The sequence below is a fragment of the Sitophilus oryzae genome, unplaced genomic scaffold (genome assembly GCF_002938485.1).
Source record: "Sitophilus oryzae breed Bouriz unplaced genomic scaffold, Soryzae_2.0 scaffold_1494_pilon_pilon, whole genome shotgun sequence".
Lineage (NCBI taxonomy): Eukaryota > Metazoa > Arthropoda > Insecta > Coleoptera > Curculionidae > Sitophilus > Sitophilus oryzae.
The window spans coordinates 3,038,710-3,051,683 of NW_022146163.1; the positions used below are offsets into that span (position 1 = coordinate 3,038,710).

Genomic DNA, 12,974 nt, shown 5'->3' on the forward strand with positions numbered 1-12,974 from the left:
AATCTGTCCCCAAGATTCATTAACAAGTTTTAAATTTAGTTCTGGTCTAATTAATAATATATTCAATCAATGTAAAAATGAGAAGAGCATTGTGGGATTAAAAAACATGATGGTGATAGATTGTCTAAAACTAATAGGAGTACTGGTATTGTAAGTACTAACCTTTCATTGTGTTTTTGAATTTTTTATTACTTTTAAGAGAATTCAATATATTTAGATATTTTTTCAGTCTCAAAACAAAACTGATAGTTACAAAGAAACAGAAGAAAAGGGAAGATATTAATTTACTAGACAAAAGGCTGTTCTTTTGAAATATGGAGATGGGCAAAATTCAAAGTAGTAGTATTCAAAACAGAGAAGAACATAAGCTAAAGAAAAAAAGGGTTGTTAGACATTGAAATAAAAAAAGAACAGTAAAGTTCTCAAAGAGAACTTATTTAATAATTTTAATTAGTGTTTATATTGTAATGTAAAAAATGTAATGTATGTTATTTCTGAATAAAAGACATTTAATAATGATATTTTATAGAAATTAATACTCAAGAGATTTAATAACAACATAAAAACATGTTTAGAATAAGTTAAAAAAAATATTGCCCTAATCTTTCAAAATAATTTATTATTTCTCTTCTTATTAATTTGGTCCATATTTATTTCATCTAACGGCGGCAGCTCTTGTTCAGGCATCATTCTGGCTGTATTGTGTAGCACATTGAAACAACAAAATCTAAAAATTTAAGTACATACATTAAGTTTTTTAAATTTTGTTCTATAATTGAACAGATAATATTTTTCTTAACAAACTGTTGTGCAACAATAACTGACATTGCATTTTGTAATTTTGGTTTTATACCATAAAACACATATTGGAAAGTGGCGTTTCCATATAACGATAATTCTGAAACATTTCTTCAGCTGTATTTCTGCATATATCCCCTCAATGCATATGCAATCTCACCTTATAACAGATAATAAAATAATTTAATAGAGTATATGAACCCTTTGAATATTATCACATTAATTTTAAAAAATTTCTTTCAATTCATCTTATTCGTAATATATTTCTAAATTGAATACCTACTCAAATATTTAAGGAATATATTTTATATAAATGATCTAACAGTAAGTAAATATACGGACCACTAACCAAGCAGGATTTAATTTGAAAAGTCACCAGTCTCCATGCGGGTCCTTAATGTCCAAAAATGGTGGCTTTATGCACAGACCCATGCCAACAAGCAATCAAGTCTATAGTTTTAAGACTAGCATTTCCAGTAATTTAAATGTTGGGGAAAATAATGCTTTTCTATTTCTAATTACCTCTCCATCAATACCCCCTGTAAAGTATAAGAAACCTTGTACTGATAAATATTGAAGAAAATATATAGGTACTTACCAGGTGAATGTTTTCTTACATTGTGTTTCATCAACTATCCCTATAATCCCAGGAAACCTAAATATACTATAAAACTTGTTGTTGATTTAAGGCAGTTATGCTGTTGTTTCTGGAAATAGTAAAGAACAATGGTTCAAAGTATAAATATAATTAATTTATCTTACATTAGATTTACTAGCATTCCAACTTACCTCTCATTTTGATATTCTAGATTTTGTTCAATTAAACAAGGATTAAACCGAGGATATATATTACAGTGTCGTTTAAAAGTCTCTGTCCTAAAAACTTAAGGAGGTTCATTTCTTGGCAATATGATTTTTCCTTACATCCACTCTTGAGGAAATCCATTTTCAATGAATATACCTACTGATCGACGTCTAGGATATCAAAAGTAATCATCGAACTTACGTAGAGGTATCATAATACATTTTTTAGCTTTCTCAAAGGAATAACAATAATTCTTCCTCGTAAAACAATATTTTTGTGTCTAAGATAGGTTAAGTGACCACTAGCCTGGAAATTTGACCGCTTAATTTAAATATAAATTCAAGTTAGATTAAAGCATAGTGCAAGAAAATAAGCTAAACATAGTGTTAAGTTTTGCTTAAAAAACTTGGTGCAAACGCCCCTACATTGTATATTATCGATATTACTACGTATATTACAAATTAAAATTTAAATTAAAATACACAAAATAACTATTTTAAAATTTTTGATAAAAAAACACCACACCACCGTCACGCCACTGATGGAGTGAAATGACAGAAAGACAGACGAAACTCAACCGTGTTGTCATATTTATGTACCCATCTCTTTTTAACTCTCATAAAAGTGCCAAACCATGTATGATTCTAAAAAATTGAGTTTTATGAATGGAGTGTTCTGTCTACCTATATTTAGATGTCTTTGGTTTGCCCACATCATTTCTTTAAAAAAGTAGATATTTTTTTTTCCAAAATATTAGATAATTGGTCCACCAACCTCAAGTTCTTTGTGCTTTATTTTATCACCCTGAATGAAATAAAGTAGGCCTATACATAGCATTGCTCTAGGGTACCTATAATATCTAACAAAAACATGGGCGCAGTTATAGAAGCTCGCACAGGGCGCAGAAAAGTCAGTGTTTGTCAGGATGGCGTTCGTTGAATATCTGCGCAACCCTATTGCCACATTCATTATTTTTAAAATAAAGTTCGATTATTTCCACTTTTTCTGCAAGTGAGTACACCATAATTGTTAAAAAGTTTAACGATATTGAGAAGAACTTCGACGCACAAGTCACAGAACAGCTATCTAGCAACTACTGCACCTGATCGTTCAACCTTGTGGCATGTGAAAAAATGCGTAAACATCTAGAAATAATAAGAAAAAACAGCAAATTGGTCGAAGGAATTTATCCTTATCATTTACTCTGATAAATGTTTAAATAAAATTTTCAATTTCAATCCTTCATATTTTCTCAATGACTCGACCGATTTTCAAAAACGAAGCGGGAAAATATAGAGAATAGAAAGCTCTTTTTATTGCGGTGCCACTTGACCCCCCTTCCCATTTGAAAAAAGTTGGGGGATGACACCCCCGCTTAAAGGGTTGAAGATTTTGCAATCATTTTTGGGGCAAAAGTTGTCCCCCTCACAAACAAAATTGACGTGTTTTTGGATTTTCTGAAAAAAAAATACCCTGGCCGTTGTGCCTTTCGGAACGTTTTCGATGGGCCAACCTGTATATCTAGTATTAAGCGTCCACTAGTTCACTAGCCCGAAAAAGTAGAAAAATAAGCGTTCAGCATTTAACGTTTCATGTAAAACTGGCTAGGTATTTTTACACAAATGAAGAAGGTAATTAAAAATAAAGGATTATACAGTTCGTCTGTTGGATCTGTGTCTATGAAAGGAATGCGGACAAAAAACATTTAAATAAACAGCAATATATTTTATACGTCGACTTGACGAGTACGTAACCGCAAATCGCTCCGCCCACTCATTTTATTGGCTACTTGCAAATTTCTCGAATTTTTATTGATGGGACGCGTCGTCTATTTTTTACGAAAAACATCGAGAGAATATCGTTTCCCCTCTCACGGATACCCCGTAGCCTAAGAACGGACAGACGTACTGTACTACATCCGTATTGTAGCACATTTTTAGACAGCTTCTTTCAAATATCCCTTATGTTTGGACTAAATTTTTTCGAAAATAAAGACATAATTTAAAATTCCGTTACTATACGGAAATAGTTTCAAGTTTTGTGATTACAGTGATATATAATTTATATGGTTTTGTAATAAATTGCTCGCTATTTCATGGCAAATGCTGAAGCTCTGGATATCTTATGCAAGCCTTAATCAAAGCACGTGTGTTTGGAATTTTGGATGTGGCTTAACACCACAGAATCGGGCTAAGCCTTAGACAGATTTCTGAAATATAATATATATTTCTTTCGCCCACATACCCGCTTTACCCGACCCTGAGAGCGACCCGAAAATACAGCATAATAAACTATTGACTATTAAGCTTCATTGAGAACCTTTAAATTTAGTTGGTTCCATAGAGAACGCCTAATAATTATTAGCTTATAAAACAATAAACTTTTTATTTCTAACCACAGTTTCCCTTCACTTATATACTTTATTGTATTGTTTCGACTAAGAGTGTGTCCCGGGTGGGACCGTCCACTGCGGTCGCGAGGGCCTATTTCTACCAGTTTCTACAGCTAGAGCTACAGTTTCTACAAGCTACTTTAATATAAAAAGATCATTAAAGTTCACCCTCAAGACCCAGCCTTTTAACATAGGCCGTTATGTCCGAGGGTGATATGTCTCCTAGGTCTGATAGGTCTAGCGTGGGTTTGCCAAACACCTCAAACCTGGTCTTGCCCCTAACGGGGCAGGTACACATAAGGTGCTTCATTGTTTCGCCATCTTCCATACAGAGTCGGCATTCGGTATCTTCCACCAGTCCCATCCTTTGTAGGTGTGATCTCAGCTGGCAATGGCCCGTGTACACTGCAGTGAGCGTACGCGCTCCATTCCTATATACCAACCAGCCTTTAGGAGTTCACCTGTTCTACGTTTGGATGGCCTTGCTAGGATTGTCTTGGCATGTTCCATTCCGGGACTGTCATTCCAGTCCCGAAACGTCACGCCCCTAACCCATTCACAGAGCCTGTCGGTTCACAGAGAAGTGTCGGTTCTGGGCCCACGAATGGCGAGCCTGCACCAATTGTGGCGACGGAATCAGCACGTTAATTTGTCCCGGTATCCATATTAGCGACACTTTGTTCCTATCTCCTAAGTAGTTTCTTACAATGAAGAATCGTCATAGACGTGCTTTTCGTTGCCTCAAGTGCTTTCAACGCGGCTCGACTATCCGAAAATATGCTTATTGTTTTCCCGGTGTATTGCTGTTCTGTCAGCAGTTGCACACAGGTTTCAATAGCATATAGCTCAGCTTGGAAAATTGTGGTGTGTTTTCCAAGTTATTTTTTCCATGTACTCGTATATGTTATGCTAAAAAAACAATTAAATTCATTTAATCAGAGAATAGCTACATATTATGTCCTTCTATGATGTACCAAACAATATTTTATCTAGTTATAACCAGTAAAGCTCTAATATTCTAGTTTGTTGAGAGGAAATGCGTGTTTACACTAATTTTTAATAAGATAACAAGTTGAATAATTTTTTCACCAAACTGTGTGGTGCTTTTTGAAAGAACTCTCTAATAACATTAATAAATATTTTTCGGATAATCATATTTAGATAATCACTTTCAATTAGATCATAAGCGCGCTTCAAGAAAATTTTGCGTTTACTAAAAATTACAAATACTTTAGTGTACTTACTAAATTTACTTACTTTTAGTTAGTTTTCAGTTTTCCTTTAGTATATTTCCCTATTTTATAAATTATGAATTTAATTTTTGTTTGAATTTCAATACCTCAATAGTTTAAATTAAAAAGTCTTCGATGAAATTTTGAATTATTTAAAGTGTTAATAAAAATACAAATAAATCCAACATTTTATTTGTAGCACGCTTATGACTTAATCGAAAAGTTTTTGTCTAAATACGATTGTCTGAAAAATATTGATAAATGTTATTAGACCTGTATTTGAAAAAATTGACAACTAATTTGTTAATAAAAGTACCTATCACCTGAAAATGGATTGACCAATAAGATAATGTAAAATTTTAAGCTAAAAAGATATCACCAAATATTATTTCCTTCTTAATCCTATCAAAAACATAAAATGTAAAAAATGCATGTGACGACATTGTAGTCACTTACAGGATCCAGGATTCCATTCCATATTAGAGCACAGAATAAGTGTAGCACTTGACCACATAACTGGAATAATAAATTTAATATAAGTTAGACCTTTTGAAGATATCAATAATTAAATAATACATTTTTCGTATACTCGCTATTTAAACCCGTGTATTTGTATATGCTAGTTGTTTACGATATTCTCCGATGGTGGCAGCACTGGCGGAGAATGAACCAAGCCTATACTTTAGTCGGGCACTTCTAATTTCTGTCGTATCGAGCGCTGCTGTCGGAATTTTTAAAATCATCTGAAATGCACCAAACCTATAACACAAACAAGCTGTTCTCTTATCGTCTTAAAATATGTTGTTTATGTTGAAAAACAAGATTACTAACATGCTCACTAATATTTCACCGGATATATCAATATGTAATACATTTTAATAGTTCATTATTTTACCATTTATCGGCTTATACCCTTTTAAAAGTTTTATTCTACCATAAAAACCAGCACGTGTATGACGCTAACATTTTTATATGTTATTATGCTATTACATTACGCAATTTTTTTTTATAAAAACGCCCACGTGTCTTTCTATTTTTAATTTTCAAAACGACAAATTAAAAATAATTGGCCTTTATTTAAGTTCTAAAATAATTATCGATATTTAGCACTTTCCAAAAATCTGTTGTTTAAAATTGTTGTGTTTTCATGTTGTTATTGATAAACAAATTAAAAATCTCATGTTAGAAATGTCTAATGGAGTTTAATGATGATTAATTCATTTATAATAAAAATAATCAATTTTAATTAGTAGCATTCATATTTTTAAATTTTATTATTTGACACAATTAGTGTATAATAAATTAAATTGAGCAATAAATATTTTGTAATACACATCACGTAATTGCTAATTTATACATGTTAAAAATATTTTTTTTTATATTTTATAGTAAAATTAATGTTATTTTTTTCAAACATCAGAATAGTATTAATTTTTGCGACGTTATTGACAATACAAAAACGTGATTTTAATGCCTAGACATAAAGGTGAAGCACTTTTACGCCTAAGCATAAACTACGAAGATATACTAAAAGCTGGCAAAGGTTAGTCTTGGGTCGAGATTTGTGTATGTAAGAAAAGTACAATGCGTTTATAATGTACTGAACAAAGAGAGAACAGTAAACACGTTGCCAAACGTATGAAATAAACCGAGAAACTGAGCTTATTGCTAAGCGACGTGGAAGGGGATATAGGAGATATATCGCAGTCGACCGGTCGACCCTGCAACCCAATCAGTACCTCTGTCAGTACTTAAAGTTCTGACGGGAAAGGTGCACATCATGCGTTCAGCTTCACGATTTAATTACGTCTCACGATACTTTATTTGTTTATTTATTAACCAGTCGTTGTAATTTTCCCTATAGCTTCAATAATTTTAAGTGCAAGTTAGAAAAACTTGCATTTTTGGTAAAAATAAGTGGAATTGAGTTGGTGTTCGACAGTGGTCGCGCTATTAGAACTCTGAATTCAAAAATCGATATCTCGAAATCTTTCTTAACATTTCTGCTATATTTTCTTCGCAGACAGTATGTGAAAATCTTTATAAATAAATAGTTACATGGGTTGTTTAAAATTTTTGAATGGAAAAAAACAACCTTATCGATGTTTTCTTATTTAACATATTGTAAAAGATCCGATCTTCAAAATGAAAAAAAAGTTTCAATGTCTAAAGTGGTTCTTAAGTGATGGCGTGTTATGTGTTAAAAAGTTGAGTTTTTAAATTATCGCGCTTACTGACGTTTTATCGTTATAAAAATGGACCCCTATCAATATCCTTATAATTCCATTTCAGATGCTCAGAAACATATCTAATTGTTTTATATAGTTATCTTTTCGAAAAAATGAGTTTTAAAAATAAGCGGTTTGCTATCGTGATTTTACTTTACTTGTTAGGGAAAGGCAATAAGGCATACCGGCAACGCCGCAACAGCACACCGTCGCATTTCTCTCACTCCGACTTAGTAAAGTCCCTATGCGATTTTCTTCCACACAGGTAAATACCGACCCAAAAGTTACAGTTGCCAGCACGGTATTATTAAACTGCCATAAAGTGTCAAACTTAACGAGCGTAACCATAGTTTCTCTTTCTCTTCTTCTTTTTTTATTTGGAACGTTTGTTATAGCATGTCTATTCGGAGTAAAAATGACAGACTCGCCTCAATAAGTGTCATTTTTACTCCTGATAAAACAATATGCTATTATTTCATCGGAAATACAAATATTTAAAATATTTTTTCGTTAAACGCAAAACATATTTTGTGTGTGTTTTTCGTGACCGGAAAAAAAGGGAACGCTCTAAAATAATCCTTTGAGCGTTTTCACTCAAAAGGGAATTTGTTCCCCGCGCAAAAATATTTACGTTCGTATTAACCTCGTTTGCATTTTACTGGAAATTATTCACTTCAAAATTGCTTTTCCAGCTCGTCAAATGGCTTTTCAATCCATACTGATTCACTAGATTATATATTTATGAACGTTCCCTTAATTTTTTTAGACTTATTTTTTAACAAACATGGTTTGCAATAGAAGTTTATCATCTGCGTCATCCTGGTTTGTAAATTTAATTGAGACATCTTTCTTAGGTGATTTTTGAAGTCAAACTTTTTAAGCGCGATGGGAGTAAAAATTGAAGGCTATGACATACGTGAAGCGAGAGGAAAAGTGGTAACGATCTTAACTAAGCGTCTTAACTCGGGTCCAATGTCAGTTAGGAGGCTGAAACTCGGAATGTAGATGGTGTAGCCTCCATTTTCATGATATTTTGACGACGTTTCGTGCAAATCCCATCATCAATGAATCAAATCAAAAAAACGTCCAACTTCGTCAGGGTGGGACTAAGGATTTGATATTGAAGAAAAATGTGAGTCGATTTTGGCATAATTGGGGACGGGCTACAGGATGACGCCCTCGACGTTTCGAACCGATGCGATGCATCTAAATGGACGAAATCATCAGGATTTTCTTAATTTTGGGTCGATTGGAACCAAACTCGGCAAGTGGATAGAGGTACCCGAATGGAGTTCTTCAGACAGAGGGGCAGACGGATAGACAGACAGAAGGAAGTAAGAAGAAGTTTCACTTCAAAAATGCGCACATAGTAGACACACTATTTTTTTTTCTTGAATGTGGAGAAGCACAATAATGGATTGCCGTTATGTCCTGAAAAATTGTGACATCCTATCACCAGCTGTTCAATCATTCACTATCAAGACCTCATTGGAGACTGTGGAACTTGAGAGCATACTTTTGGTTTTCAATAAAATAAATAGTTATCTAATAATCATATCATCAGCGTGAAAAAAAAATGTCTATAACTTTGTATCGGGTTCATTCGTTGAATAAAGCCTGTGTTTTTTACTATTTGTAATGGAAGAGAAATATAGATACAAAATAAAATTCTCTTTATTAACAATTACTACCGGATCACAATCAATATTACCGTTGATTGAAGATAAAGAAGATGCGCAACCTTATGTGCGATTTAGTGGCACAACATCTGTCCGAGATATAGCTGGCGTTACCGTCAGCCTGTCCGAGAATTCCGAGATTTAGTTTAGCTCAGTGCCGCTGCGCGCTGATAGTCGTTTTCAGCGCAGCGGATAAAGAATACTGTAACGTAGTTCTGCTTTCAGTCGACAGAGTGAGTGGTTGCCGGAGACAGTGTTGTCAGAACTACTGATTAAACCGTAATTTTGGGTAAAGTACGTTAATAATACGGAAAACAATTTAATACAATTAAATATGATGAAGAACGGCGTCAGAGTTGGCTTGGAAATGAAGATCACTATTATTTCATATGTAAATATTATGGTAAATATCAATAATCGTCATTTCCATGCCAACTTAACGACTTTTTTCGATTATACGACATATTCAGTATTCAGTACCTATGAAAGAATTTTTATTTTTGTTCTATGTTTAACACGAATACATTTTCAATACATAAATGCGGATTTTTCATCCAAAGATATTTTCGTCAAGCATATTACATATTATGTATAATACACATTTTCATATGGCAACACTGTCGCTTTCATATCCACATCGTCTTCGATATAACTTCGCTGGCCGAATTAGAAAAAATAAGTGTTTTAGACGCTGACCGCATAACGATTGGTGTCTCCACCGTACATCACTTGAGACGTAAGGGGATATCAAATCAACCTTGCCATGAATTCGCCCATTAGGTTGCGTATCTTCCCAATTCTTTCAATCAACGTTATTACCTAATAAGGTAAAACCAAAAGGTTAAACTTACTGTATATGATTTTTTGTTTGTGTTTAATTTTTACTTATATGTGATGTTCTAGAAAAAATATCAGAATAATTAAATAAGCGATAGCCATATATTACTGACTTCTACAGATGCCTGAGCAATACATTTATGTATTTATTAGATTGGATTAGAAAAACGTCCTTTATTTTTCTTGAGTGGCTATCGGTTCTTTCATTATAATTTTTACATTGTTAAAAGCTACTCTGTGCCCTGCGTTCATGAATGCTGATCATGTTTCACCAATATAAAATTTCTCATGTTCACATGATAACAATGCCTGTAGTGTTTCCTAAAAATAACTTTTTTATTTTGAAGATTTTCCTTCGTGTAGCGAAAAGACAAGATTATTTTCAAGAAAAAATAAATAAAAACGCAAATAGCCGCAAAAGCGACACTGTCAAATCACATATAACTTCTAATTTAGTTAAAAAAAGCAATTCACAAAACTATATCTGTAAAATTATCAAACTTAATATATATACCGGGTGCGTCTCAAAAGTGGCTCAGCCCTATAACTTTTTAATTTTTTAATTTTTCAGGAAAAACAACGAGATTCGGTATGTTAGTTTATGACATATATAAATTAGGATTGATTGACTTATTCAATTGTTTTCGGTTTTCGGTCACTTCCGGTTTCACCGGAAATGACTACAACTTGTGATTTTTAAATGACACCCTCGGTATTTTTTTACTTTATGCGATAGAAAATAACACTCTGAATAGAATGATAGATCATATGTCAACTTTTGACATTTTCTTATTTGTAACATGCGGTCCATAACAACAATTTGACTCGAAATACCAAGTGTGTGGTATCAAATTATTCGTAAAAAAATGATTTTTCCAAATATGCTAATGAGCCACCCTCGTTCCATTTGAGAAAATTGAGATATGATTAAAAATACGATTTGGGCATCTTTTAATCGGCCAGGACAAGACACTAAAAACATTAGACGATCAAATCTATTTTTCCAAGGCTCCTAGATTTAAAATTAGTGTTTTTAACACAGCTATGGCACTCTAGATTGAAATTTAAAAAACAATTTGTTTTTGAGCCAATATGTCAAAAATTGACATATGATATGTCATTCGATTCAGAGTGTCATCTTCTATCGAATAAAGTAAAAAATACCGAGGGTGCCATTTAAAAATCAAAAGTTGTAGTCCTTTCCTGTGAAACAGGAAGTGACCGAAAATAACTGAATACGTCAATCAATCCTAATTTATGTCATATACTAATATACTAAATGTCGTTTTTTTATCTGAAAAAATAAAAAAGTTATAGGGGTGAGCCCCTTTTGAGACGCACCCGGTATAATCTTGTTGTCGGGATTTAATAGGATACCCCGTATAATATTAAATTTGTTTACCATAAATGCGCCCTAGGATATAGGTTAAGTTTGATACAGATCAAAATGTCAATCCAATTAGTTACGAATGCTAGAGAAGACAGAAGCAGCTGAGAAGCCGGACCTTATGTACCTGAATATCGTATAATTTATTACTTGATAAACGTATGTACTTAAAGTGCTAGTATGATAAAGTTATTTAACATTCGTCGTACCATAAATAGCGATAAATGTTAATTACCATAACCTAATAAACTAAATACTCATTAATGCTATAGTAATACGAATATAAACAGTATTTATAGTTTCCTGAAATAATTACAGAAACTGCGAAACAACATATATTGTTTTTATCTGGTTCTAATGTCATGTAAGGAAATTAAAAATGCATTTACTCGCGCCCGAACTACGGTCAGGACATTATGTTTATCGTTAAGGTACACTTTAATGCTATTAATTGTTTAGAAATGATAAAATTTACCATTAATCTTAATTAAACAGAAAAAAATTGTGCATTGTTGAATGCGATTTACGTTAATGAATATATTGTTGCGAAATCCGTGAGACTTTTTAATTATTAATAACCTGATAAAACTTTTTTTTGTGTCCTCTCGATGGCCCATCAAGCAGATGTTGATGTCCATTTTTAGCCGATTAAGATCGGCAAAAAAAAGTTTTTTTAATTTCACTCAAAATGAGTTATTTGGGTCATAAATGACCTAAATACAAAATATTTTCATGGTGTCTGTCTGTCTGTCTGTCCGTCTGTAACATGATAACTCAAAAACCGCTAAACCGATTCTAACCAAATTTTGCGGCTACACATGCCTCCCGGCACCAATTTTTCTATACCGGGTGCATCTCAAAAGTGGCTAACCCTTATGACATTTTTATTTTTTCAGATAAAAAAAGAGATTTTGTATGCTAGTATATGACATAAATTAGGATTGACGTATTCAATTGTTTTTGGTCACTTCTTGTTTCACCGGAAATGACTGCAACTTTTGATTTTTAAATGGCACCTTAGGTATTTTTCTACTTTATTCAATAGAAAATGACACTCTGAATAGAATGACATATCACATGTCACCTTTTCACATTTTCACATATGGTTTTTTTGAAATTGTAACATGCGGTTCATAACGACAATTTGACTCGAAATACCATGTGTGTGCTACAAAATTATTCATAAAAAGTGCTTTTTCAAATATGCTAATGAGCCACCCGCGTAAGCGTGTTTTGATTGCTTTGGTTTCATTCTCAGTTTTTCTCTGTTTGTGACAGAACAAATGTGCGTTAAACATTTGTTTTTTTTACAGTAATCATTCAGTTTCATGTTCAAATATATGCATTTTACAAATATGAATTTTTAAAATTAATATTCAAATTTGGCGCGTGGACGATAGTTCCTTAGCAAGGATAGATATAGTCTATAAAATGAATAACTTTGAATTTTGACCGTTATTTTTTACCAACATGGCAAATATAAAATCCCTCTGTCCAAAAAGTTACTGATATTCTTTAAAATGAGTGCCTGAACGAATCAGATAGGTAACTCTTTTTACTTTCGTGAAATAGAAAAGGAAAATAATAAAACAAGTGACAGTTCTTCCTCTTCTTGC

General features: G+C 32.7%; 1 long non-coding RNA gene across 1 annotated transcript; it reads right to left on the minus strand.

Annotated features, from left to right (window-relative positions):
* Positions 1 to 432: 432 nt before the first annotated feature.
* On the minus strand, positions 433 to 2,294 carry LOC115877508. The gene is made up of 5 exons (XR_004049358.1): positions 1,588 to 2,294; positions 1,397 to 1,505; positions 1,148 to 1,337; positions 805 to 958; positions 433 to 727 (listed from the first exon to the last, which is right to left on the minus strand). It is a non-coding gene; the product is annotated as an uncharacterized LOC115877508 (long non-coding RNA).
* Positions 2,295 to 12,974: the final 10,680 nt, after the last annotated feature.